Here is a 12573-nt window from a genome sequence, read left to right on the forward strand (position 1 = left end):
TCCTACTATCCTGCTCCTAGTAGGAGTAGGATAGTAAGAGTAGGATAGCATTGGAGGAATAGGATAGCGTAGGGTACGGGCAGCTGAACACCTATGGGAAAGGCATTCGCCCTGCCGCGAAAAAAGCCGCTTATAGTGCGGCGAGTGTGTGCGTGCCGAGGGTGGGGGGGGGGGGGGGGGGGAGGGGGGTAGAATACATATGTGGAGCAAAACCTCAAATATAGGACCTCGTTTTGTTGGCGGCCGCATTTCGCCTTGCAATGGCCTCGAGAAAGGTATTGCCGGTTTTGTTTTCAAAACGATTGTTATGGACATGTGGGTTGTTACGTTTCATGCTCGAACGTGCAACAGATCAAGCACCGAAAACATACACACAAGTTCTGATTGCTCCACAAGTTGCCGTAGAGGATTTCTCTCCATACAAAGAATTAGTGCACTAATTAAGTTGAATAAAGCAAGCAGTAAAATTATATGTCAGATTAAGAGGCTGTTTCTCCAACCTCTTGAAAACGGTGAAAAGAACATTCGACAGCTGGCGTCTGGCCTCACCTGGACGAAATTAGACGTATTGAGCTCTTTATAAACTTCCCAAAACCAAAAACGTATTGTGGGTAAGCATGCAGCACAAAGAATAGCTGGCAAGAAAAATGTAGGCCTTACCCCGCCTCTGTACGGAAAGTTACGGCTGCGAAAAAGGATAGACAAGAAGAAATGAAACAAAATATTATTCATTTCGGCTCCTTTGCCTATTATAAAAATACACTGAAAGAAATCGCATTGTAAAGTGCTTTTTCTGGAATCTAGGGATTAACGCATTGGGGAGATTATCTGAATAGTTAGAAAAAATATGCGAGGACACAGTACGCTTTGATTCGCTCTTGAATAGAAGCATTCTTCCTGTCAAGTCTCATGTTAAGCACGGCGGCGTGTCCAGGGCTTCGCATTGTACTCCCAGCAGTGCAAATTCGCCGGTGTATTTAGAAGGAATTCGAAGTATGAGAATTATTTTCTTTTGTGTTATCTATAGGGTTCACTTACCGGTTTATTTTATATGCCTTACTCGCTGTATATACTGATGTAAGAATTCTTTCATTCGCGAACCATGGTCCTATGCAAGTTCAGGGCGGACCTGCGCTTAAAATGCTCCAAAAGGCGCATCTCTAAACACGAGAGTATACATCGATCAACCAATTGGCCAATGTTTTATCAAATTTGCCATAAACGATTTCAACTCGCCCGCGCAGCTATGCGAGAGAACTCGGGCAATGCTTCTGCTTGTGCAAAATAATTTTTCAGATTACTCGAGAGGACGCTAACCTTACAATGACAACCGGGCAGTTACCGAGTTCTAGCCCGACGCTGGAAAACCATTTGCGGCAGAACTCCAATGTACATGGAAGCGACGACATTCTTTCATCTTTTCCATTCTTGGCCGCTTTTATTTGAAATGTTCTTGTATTCTTTCTCTCTTCAATGTCGTCATCAACACACTAACGCTTCTTTCATTCGCTTGAACGTTGACCTTGCCCACGAGCCCGGTAGTCTCCGACAGTCTTCACGAGAGCTCCGGCTGTCGCGCCAATAGTGCAGGGGCGAGGGATCAAGTTTGTCATGTGCGTCGGACTGTTATCGGTGGTGCGGATCGTACTTGTCCGTACGGTAGTGCATTTTTGAAGAGAAGCTTCAGTATTCTCACTAATAGCGGAGGCAACGCAACAACGGGTGCAGGGAAAGAACGAAATGCTTCCCGTGGCGGTAATCCAACCTTGGTCAATCGCGTTATGAAGCCGGCATCCATCCAATTTCACGATTTCAACATGGTCGGGCCGGTTTCGATTGAGCGAGTCGGGCATGTATGTGTAAAGTTAAAAAAATTCTGCACCCCACCGTGTAAAGATGACGATGATCCGTCATGAGAAAGCGTTTCTCCTTCACCCATCGTCGTAGTTAGATGAAAAGGTGCCTAATTTTTCTTTTTAATTGCGATCTCTAATCCGCCAACACTCTAATTATTTCGAAAACCTTAAATACGTCAAATATCTATTGTTTGACCCCACGAAAAATTGGGAATAAAGCAAAGAGCAATACTGACAAAGTAAGCTAATTCTTCTAAACTGTTACAATTCGGGCTGGAGGGATTCGAACCTAGGCCTATGGGCCTGCGTTCAAAGTGGAGTTTATTTACACAGTAACTTTACCTATACCGGTAAAGCAACATGTAAAAAGAATTGCATTAGAGCGCCTGTGGCAAATTTCAGACTCCAGACAGGACAACGATGATTATTTGCTGCAAAGAGTAGCACTTGGATTTGAAAAGAGTAAAACTTCGTTACCACTCACAACCTGGCAATAATTCTTTTTTGTACTTACTACTCCTTCCCGTGTAGGCGCTGCTGCGTGAAACTGAAAAAAAAACACAAACCCTAGCATACAACCACGTGCAAGTCCAGTCGAAGGAAGCAATATATGACAACATGAAGAACTAGAGATGACCCAGGAGGACGATTTGACTGAGTTGGGTTGTGTGGCTATACTGTCATGAAGCCAAAGACGACGTTATTGTCTTGAAGCAAACACGGTTATTTGAGTGAATTTGTGCTCCCCTAACAACTCAAAGAATACACAGGTGGCGAAGCAGCAGTCAACAAAGTGACGTGTGCAGCCGAGCGTCGGCGAGTCGAATGCCGCGGCGTCTGCTCTGCGGTCATTTATGTCTCGGCGCGAGGGCTCCTCGAACAGTCTAATGGCATTCAGAACACTGTAGAGCATAGAAGAATATTCTAGGCTGGTGACGTTAGTTCGCTAGTTCGCGACACTCTCTATCAAAGGAGATAACACGTGAGGCATAAAGAATAGAACATGCACTCCCATTGGCCGACGGATAATACAGATAACGCAGCCCGGCGCAGCCAGTCGAAAAAAACAAAACATAAACCCAAAACATGGTTCGTGGCAATATTTTGGCCAAGCAGAGATAGGATATATTTTAAAGCAAAGCTTTTTACCTCTACGCCCCAAAGGTTATTTTGCGACCATTGGTGTCAACAGAAACCTCCCGCGAACAAATGAAAGAATTTACAGGCACCGCCAGGAAACCTGCCAATAATAGAGTAATAAAGCCAGAGCCCGTTGTCGTACCGATTTAGCTACGAGCCATCGCATAGATGGGGAACACAGGTGGTGCACTCACCAAGCACATTTACGGGTTTCACCCTTGAATTCTCGCTGAATGCCACGCGATAGCGAATAAAGGAAGCTCACACCAACCCATGGCATCTCACTTCTAGTACGTCAATGCGCTAAAGCCTGTGGCTTCCAGTCTTCACGTAAAAAATCTCAGCTCCTTTTCTTCCGCCCTCACGCTGAACTACACCTTAAGGAACACATTAAAATACTGCTTGATGACCACGCCATCACTCCAAGCCCCAGCATCAAGATCCTGAGCCGACATCCTCAAACTAACACCAAGAGTGACGTATCCTTGGAGCGCCTCAAACACAGCATCAATAAAGTCATACACATGTTCAAGCGAGTTGCCACCTAGAAGCAAGGGCTCTTCGAAAGCTTTTGTCCTCTCGAGAATCACTTAAGTCAACCCCCTGTCTTCTCGGCAGGGTGGACTTTAATAATCTTTACATAGTCATTTGAAAGCCGGTTGAGCAAGACATTGATCTTCCCATGAGTGCGTCCACAAAGAGGCTGCATAGCACGGGGCTCTATCTACAACACTGTAGGTGATAGATGGCCATCTTTCTATCCAGAAGCTCCGAATGAGCGGAACTGCGGTGGGTCACCGCATCCTTCACCAGATTGGCTGGGCAGAAGAGAATGTCACTCCGCTTTATGTACTCCTGGACTTTTGGCGACAAGAACTGAACATTCTCCCTTTGTTTAGAAATATGCACCCATCGCACGATAAGGGTCGCCGACAAGCACAGGCTCAAGCGCTCAACACCACCCTCGGTGGGGATCATTCGGTTATCTACAAACACGCCTCCCAACATCGAGGGCAGCAGTACGCCACCATCGTGGCTACCTCCAGAACCAGTCTCCTTGCTTGTGCCTCACTCAAGACCGAAGACATGACGGCAGCCATCACCTTGGCTCTCACTCAATCAGGGGTACGTAAGGTAGTCACCGATTGCCAACAAGCCTACCCGAATTAGAAGTGTCCCGTCCTGCACTTCGTGTGCTAAAAAAAATCCTCCCACCTCCCCGAAGGGGATCGTGCGGAAATGCGAATGCATTGGGTGCACCGATGACTGCGCTGCGGCAAGCAGTAACGGAGAGAGGCGTGCGCTCCACTGCATTTATATACATTTTCCGAGCGCAGCGAGCGGAGAGAGTGTACGCGGAGAGGAGAGAGAGACCCGCGCAACACGCCCGCCCCGCGCGCGAGCTCTCTCTCCCGCCGAGCTCCGCGATGCGAGCGCCCTCAAAAGCCCGAGCGCGCTCCTCCTCTCCACTCACTCTCCGCTACTCCGCCCGAGCTCCGCGATGCGAGCGCCCTCACACGCCCGAGCGCGCTCCTCCTCTCCTCTTGCCCTCCGCTACTCCCGCCCGAGCTACCACCTGCTCCGGTTGCTAGGCGCGCCACAGCTGTTGCTAGGGGCGAGGAGGAGCGCGGAGAGATAACACCTGCGGGCGCACGCCGACGGAGCACGACAATCCCCCCGCCGCGCCGAGACGACGACGACGACGACGAAGGCAGAACTACGAGGCGCGAGCGCACGTGCGCGCGCTCACGTGCGCTCGCGCTGGGGGAATGCAGGCGCACGCAGACGGAGCACGACAACCCCCGACTAAGAAATGCATTCGAATTTAAAGACCACTCCCAAATGGTTCCATTCAGCTTATCTGGACACCCGCACACGCATCCATGGGAGGCAGCGAAAAGACCCACCAAGCCTGCTCTTTTACCCCTCGTGCTATGGAGCTGCACGAGGACAGTCACCCGCTGGTCTCGTTCAGGGGCATAACCCAGCATTATTGCCTTCTGAGACAGACCCTACCTTCGCCTTACCCTTACCTTTCCATAGAACAACCAACTACCCTAAGGCTCATACAATCCGGCTCCTTCCCAGAACCGACAGGTCTTCACTTAATATACCCGAATCACTACAACGCCGAATGTAAATTTTGCTCAGAAGTAGGGACACTCATCCACATAATAGGGGTGTGCGACTTTAGCCCTGAGCACCCTTCTCTCTTTCTGTCAACTACCGAACAAGAGCAATGGGAGATGCCGCTGTACAGCCTCTCCCAGCCACCCAGCTTCAGTTGTTGGACAGAGCACAGGCGGCGCGGACTGAATATAGGCTACAGTGAAGAAGAAACCCCTCCTCTGGGCCGCACTCTGGGCCGTTCAGAAATCCTAATAAAAGACTTTCCTCCTCCTCCTCCTCCTCCTCCTCCTCCTCCTCCTCCTCCTCCTCCTCTTCCATCTTTGCCGCCGATCTTGTCTCCTCCGTCCGTGAAGGCACAGAGGGAGAAGTGAGATCGCCTAACACCGTGTTTGAGCTTTAATTTTATAAAAAAGAGTTTCCACTCATGTGCTACACCAATAGAACTCAACCAACCACCATTCATGCATCATGCATTTATTTAACGTTACCAAGAATATCTCTTCGAAGTAAAGAGGCTGTGGTTAGTACATTTCACTTCTCTCTCGTTTCACTATTTGTAGAGCGACGCGAGTGTATTTCAGTGACGTCGCATGAGTAATCGTTGTGGGTGCCGTTTAGAGCTTTGCTTTCGAACCAAATTCACAAGGTGGATTGGCGCTCATTTTTTCCTATTCTTTAAGATGCAGCTTGGGAATGAAACGTTGGCCACATCAGCCTTTCCAAGGCTGGGTGTAGTTTGTGTATTGCAATTGTTGTAATACAACACCGCCTGATTGTTGCGTTTTACGACATTCTTTCGTGCAGTGTCACGAGGTTATATTTCCGGAATTTAATTTATTGTATAGATGCTCTAATATTCAAAGCGAGCTAGCGAAGGCCTTACCTGAGCTCTGTGGAGGGTACAACGACGAATCTGATAAATCATCTAGAACACAAAAAGAGCAGAAATACTGTCATATGGGCGAGTTGGTACTGGTTCATGAAGAAAACAGAGGGAAGAAGACGTTCTTCGCTTTGCGCTGTTTCCATCTTTAAAAAATGGTATTTTATTGTTCGCCCATCAGCAGAGCAAGAGACAACTGCTTTGAACAGGCCGGCGGAGGCAAAGGAAAAGTCCAAAGAAAATATTGCGAAGCAAGAAGCAGTGATACCTATTTTTGGTGTTTCGGTTCTTTCCATTAACTACAACCCCGGAGTCTCTTGCCATTCTAGAGGCCCCATCATGTCTACAGAAAGCACATAATTTCGCAATTGAATTTAGTGTAACGACGCCCGTATTTTGCGAGTGAGGAAACGAAAACCTTACATGGCCCTTCATGATAGTATGACCCCGTGCGATCTGGAATGAAAGAAGCATTTTGTTAAGGTCCGTACATCACCGGCGCAAGAAACACAGCGGGTAAAAAACGCTGTAGGCAGAGATAACGACTAAGTAAAATATTGTGATGCAAGTAGCACTCACGCCTAATACTTTTAATTCACGTATATTAAAACTCATGCATCCCTGGAGCCTTCTTTTAATCGCTGAAGTCCTTAAAGGGCTCAGGAAATCCTATATATAGTCTCGCCGTTTCATTCAGAGTAAAAACGGCCGTATTCTGCAAGCGAGTTCGCTAAGATCTTACACTCCACTCCTGGATTGTACTGGAACGCTTCACATAGAACGAGAAAGCATTTTTATGTCTCGCATGTCATCGGCACAATACTAGTCGGCATTGAACAGGTCGGTAGAGGTAGGGGAAAGAATAAAGAAAAGTTTGGGAGGCAAGGAGCCCTCCTACTGAAATTTTACTTTATTTAGATTGAATAAATAACAATCTGGGGATATGTTGCTCATCCCAATGCCCCTATAAAAGTGGGGAAAGCCGGCGGTTTCGGGTAAGCAGAAAGGGGAAATGGCAGGGTGGCAACAACGAGGGGGACTATACCATTGCGACGAGTGTCCAACTAACTTGGGTGGGTAGGCAGGAAGGGGCAGATCGCTTGAGTAATTTGTTTGCTAGTTTGCGGGAAGGGTGTAAGTGAAGCGTAATTTGCCACGGGAAGACGCTTACCCATTTTTGTAGCAGACGTTTAGGGACTTCTGGGAGAGCGCAGTACTCCAGCAGACGTGGCTCTGCAATGCAAAGTAGGGAAGAAAAATATAACTGTTTGGCTATCTGCAGACAAGGCGCTGAGACTAATGAAGCACGCAGTGAAGATACGGAGTTGAGGCCGGTACAAGATATTGAAACATGCTTCGATAGTCTTCGAGCGCACAGCAGGAAAGCCTTCTTCTATGGACCCAAATCCTCTCCAGCACTGTTGACCCCTCCCAACAGACAGCTTTCCGGCTCTAAACGTACAGGAAGCCAACGATGAACCCAACGCCACGGAAAATCCGGCAAGCGCTTAACCACTGAAGTCATTAGAGCTCCCTCTTCGATCACCTTATTTCGGCGTGGACTTCAAGACTGCGGAAATTCAACGGGGACGTAAAAGATATGCCAAGGTTTTGAAGGAGCACCACCTCCATTCCATGGGAAATACGATAGAGTTCAATAGGAATGTTAGCAGAGCTCTTTTGCAGCCCTCCTGTCTCACTTTCTTCTAGGGCCCCAAGCTTTTTAAAGCCCTTTCCTGAGTTGATGCTTAGCTTAGAATCAGTAATATAGGGTTTTTATGCGGCCCTCCTGTCCTGGAATGATGTCACTGCTTACGCAACCGGTCAACAAAAAGAAAAAATGAGTGCCCTTTATTATGCTACAGAATTTTGCTGAGCTTACTCGTCGATCGGATAACCTAAATTTATTTCTCAAAGAGTCACCGATACTAATATTGGCTTTGGCGGAAGAAGGGTTATTAAAAAGGCCAGTTTACGGTTAAATTCCTCGTAAAAATCCCAGCCTTCCCACTTTTTCACGTGGGAGCGCCGCTTTGCATGTTAAATGTGAGGTTCCCCGCGCTGTGTGATATCTGTTCGGGACCTTGGCTCAGATGTCACCGAAGTTCTGGCTCTGATCTTCCAAATAGGCTCTGCGAAATTGAGCATTGCACCAGCGTGAAAAAGGTTGATGTGAAAGCGTTCCTGGAGCAACTCTGCGGACGTTGGTCAGCCCCAGGTATTATATGTGGACATTTTAATGAGCACCATCCGCTGTAAGGAGATGAGGCGAAAGACGCTCAAGGACACCATCTAGCAGACACCATTGATAGGTTGGATCTCTGTGTTGCAAATGAGCGCAGTCCAACCTTCTTTCCGCCTCCTAGTGCTACTAGGACCATTGCCTTAACCCTGATTTCCAGTGATATTTAGTTACGGCGGCTAGTGGCGCCCGGTCGAATGGGCAGGGTCATTACCCCATTTTTTTGACGCAGCAGGATATCGACCACTGGATTCTGAGATTGCCAGGTCGTCAACTGGGACACGTACCGATCGGAATTAGCAGCGGCTTTTGCAAACCCATTAGAGAGCATGACAGCAAGCAAGGAAGCAGTGAACGTGCTGCTCAAGATACCGATGCACTTTCCGGCCCCTGAGTTAGAGATTAAAAACCCATGTGTGGCACGAAGAAGGGCGGAGGTTCAACGCATGCGGAAGAAAGATGTGCATCGAAGACGACTATTAAATTCAGCCATTCGGCGTTGCACAAAGACCCCATAGCGAAATTAAAGGATGATTGATTGATTGATTGATTGATTGATTGATTGATTGATTGATTGATTGATTGTGGGGTTTAACGCGCCGACGCAACGCAGGCGATGAGGCGCGCCGTAGTGGAGGACTCCGGATTAATTTTGACCACCTGGGGATCTTTATCGTGCGCCGAAATCTCGTACACACGGGCGTTTTTGCTTTTCGCCTCCATCAGAAAAGCGGCCGCCGCGGCCGGGAATCGAACCCGCGACCTCGTGCTCAGCAGCGCAACGCCTTAGCCACTGAGCCACCGCGGCGGGTTGAAATTAAAGGATGAAATTCTGCGCACCCTAAGTGTATTTACTCCCTCCCCACGTATCCGGGCAGTGGTGAGCTCCCTTCTCGGCAAAACTCGCTTTGCCAAACTGCTTCTGGCAATTAGTTCCATCAAAGACAAGACTACCTTCTCTGACGTGTACGCATTTTCGACATCACCATGTGTAACCGACGTTTCCCTGCAATTACTCAGCAAAGCATCAACGTCTTGCGCTTAGTCTTGTTTCAGCAATTGATACCCCCATTCACGCTGAGGGAGCTTCAAACAGCCCTCGCTAGCTTGCGGAAACGGTGTGCAGCTGGTCCTGACGGCATCACAGACCAAATGCTGCTTAACTTCCATTGGAGTCTTAGCACAGTCTCGTGAATTTTTTCGGAATTATTGCAATAATTGCTTAAGAAATATTGTTTCCAGATGATTTTAGAAGCCTAAAAGTAAGAGCCAAGTGTATCTGGCTTGTTTTTGTGATACGTCGGTTAGCATTTTTGAATTCGGAAAAAAAAAAGCGAAGCATGCCGAAGAATGACTGAAGCAAAATCAGCGTTCTATGTTTCGGTGAACCAGATGGTCTAATGGAACGAGATAATCTAGAAATCAATGTCTTGTCTTCATGGGATAGAATTTAAAATCCCGTATGGAGTTTTGTTGCCACTTACTCCGGAGTAGTCAAACAGCACTTCTGAAGTACTTACGCGGTCCAATGTTCAGCTTTAACGTCAATGACGAGGCGCAAAAAGAATGACACGACGGGCCATTTAATGCTTTAACATTTAGGGCACAGACTAATGCTTTTCTCGTCATGAAACTCCGCCGTCACTCTATTGGAGAGCTTCGTGCGCTTCCCGAAAAGGCCGCACCGTGGCCCTTGGGTTTATTTAAGGGTAGAGTTTCTGCATATCGCGTAGCGCCATGGCCTCCGCGATCACCCCGCGCGCGTTTCGCTCCGGCCGTCCCAATCGGCCGAAGAGAGCGTAAATTTTCTTTCTCTATGAGCGTAACTTGAAAAGGGGGCGTGGCCGCGCCTTCCGCCGCACCGCGGCGCTCGCCACCTATGCATCAACTATTCCGCGGGAGCTTGGCACAAGCGAGGAAACGCGTGTTTTCGCAGCTCGCAGTCAAATTGAGTCGAGCAACCAGCTTTAAAATGACAGGTACAAGCAGATAACCAACAAATTTATTATGGTTAACTTAATAATATGAGGCGCGCAAGAACAAAGTTTAAGCAGCAATCATACGAGCGAAGCGTAGTCTGTTCTGGCACTCTCTGCTGAGGTTTCGCGACCCTATTTTTGTTTTATTTTTTACAGTTGTCGATGTGTATTTACACGCGGTGCCCTAGAGAACCCCCTCACGACCTCACCCAACATTATTTACAAGAGTGGCGACTTGCATAAGCACCTGTCGCATAAATGCAATATTAGATTGTTTCTGATTAGTATGCATGTTACGATAGATTTGTCGCCGCGGCTTTTTAAGGCAGGCTTAGAAAACCGTAAGCATGCACGACCGACACAAACCAACCGTGATACATTCAGACACACCGTCCATTGCAATTTAGTGCAGTGAGTATTTGCGAGGTTTTAGTAAGCGCGTGAACTAACATAGCGCATTTGCGCGGCAGTAAAGAAAAGGTAATCATGGTCTGTAAAAACTACGCGATACATCGTAGCATATAAAGCTGCATAATTATCGCGGGATGTGCGACTTATTATTTGTCTGTGTTTGCAATTGAGATTTGCTTGTATACCGGTGCGCGCAGATGGCTCAGCTAGATTGGTGGTTCCGTATAAATTAAACAATTCAATGTGCTAATACGTGTTTTTTTTTTATTTTGTAAGATCCCTTTTAAAATTTATTTCTTTATTTTTGTTGTGTTTTTTTTTGTTTTCAAGTTCCATTCATTTATTTCGCTCCATTTACGCTATTTTGAAGATATTAAACATCTTATTGTGCCATTTATGCCCTTCTATGCAAAGGCAGGCGTTTACACGGTCAGTCGTTTCAACAATATTTTTGTACGTGTTTCGTAGTTCTTTTCAGGGCTCTATTTATTTTTGTCTTCCTTTTTCGGAGGAGGTGTATGAATGCGCATTTTTTTTTCTTTTGTAAGCTAGCTTTTATCATTTATTTTCTGCTTTTGGTTCTTTTAAGATTAGGTATGACCAATCGTCCCCGTTCACACTATTCTAACGATTAATTATACATTATAACTTTGTCCATTATATATTTTTGCGCAAATGCGGGGCGTTACACTTTGGTCGGTTTTCATGATTTTTTATGCTTGTTTTCTTCGTTAATTGTTGTCAGAACATTTTATTTTCTTCGCTTTGCGCGGGAGGTGTATAGAACTCGTATTTTTGAATTCCTAGGTTCACTTTTATAACTACTTTCTAAGTTTTGTATTTTTTGTTTTGTTTTTAAGATTCCGTTCGATCTACTATCTCTATTTGCGCTATGATGCATTTCTGCGCAAATGCAGGGCGTTACAAGTTTCGACTGTTCGCGCGATTTTTTTATTCATGTTTTAAATGCCGAGCATTTCTTAGGCTCGCGATGTCACTCGTCGATGTTGTCGGCGCCGTCCACACGCTCACTGCGCATGCGCGTCGCGTCGAGGCGCAGGTGCGCGTCTCTCCCCCGTACCCTCCTCGCTCTCAACAACAGGTGCGGCGGTGCAGGAGGAGCGCGTGTACCCCGTGCGGTCCGTCGCTCTCAACAACAGCTGCGGCGGTGCGGGGGGAGCGCGTCCGTGCGCGCATGCGTCGTAGCTACCCGTGCGCTTCGTCGCGCTCAACAGTAACGGCGGCAGGGCGTGTACACGTGATAACGGCGTGGTGGGTGCGTGGAAAGTTCGCGCGCTTGTGTACGGAAGTGCGCGCATGCGCGTCTCTCCCCCGTACTCCTCTCCCTCGAACGCGGGTGGTGTGTATATAAGCGGCGGAGCGCGCGTTCGGAATTCAGTCAAGGGCGTCTTTGCTTGGCTTTCGCTTGACTTGACGCTTTGCTTGACGGCACCAAGCAATAAAGACAGACTTTTAACTTTACACTCCTTGCCTTCGCTTCTCCTTCATTCAATAAATAAGAATAATAAAGACGAAATAACAATTAAGCATTCCCAAACAATATCCAATTACTCAACATTCACGCGATACCCCCACCACTCTGCGACGCATTTACTCGAGTTTCCCCCGTGGGAAGATGCGGGCGGGTTGTTTGTCATTATTTTGCCTGCTGCTTTATTTTTGTCTGGTTCGTGGAAGAGCTGTATAAAATTATTATTGGTGAATTCGTTACTATATTTGGTATTTTTCTTTCTGTATTTTTTTTAAATTACGTTTTCTTTAAATTTTTTTTCTTTAAATTATTTTTTTAAAATCCACGCTTTAAATCCAGCGATCAGTTATGAGGCTGTTCGATTTACAGTCTAGAGCTCACCACGGATAGTCCGCGGGTACTCCGAGGATTCCCCGAAGCCATAGGGATAGATGGGAAAA

The sequence above is a fragment of the Haemaphysalis longicornis genome, unplaced genomic scaffold, assembly GCF_048455015.1.
Source record: "Haemaphysalis longicornis isolate Haplotype H1 unplaced genomic scaffold, Haemaphysalis longicornis Haplotype H1 scaffold_8, whole genome shotgun sequence".
NCBI classification, from domain to species: domain Eukaryota; kingdom Metazoa; phylum Arthropoda; class Arachnida; order Ixodida; family Ixodidae; genus Haemaphysalis; species Haemaphysalis longicornis.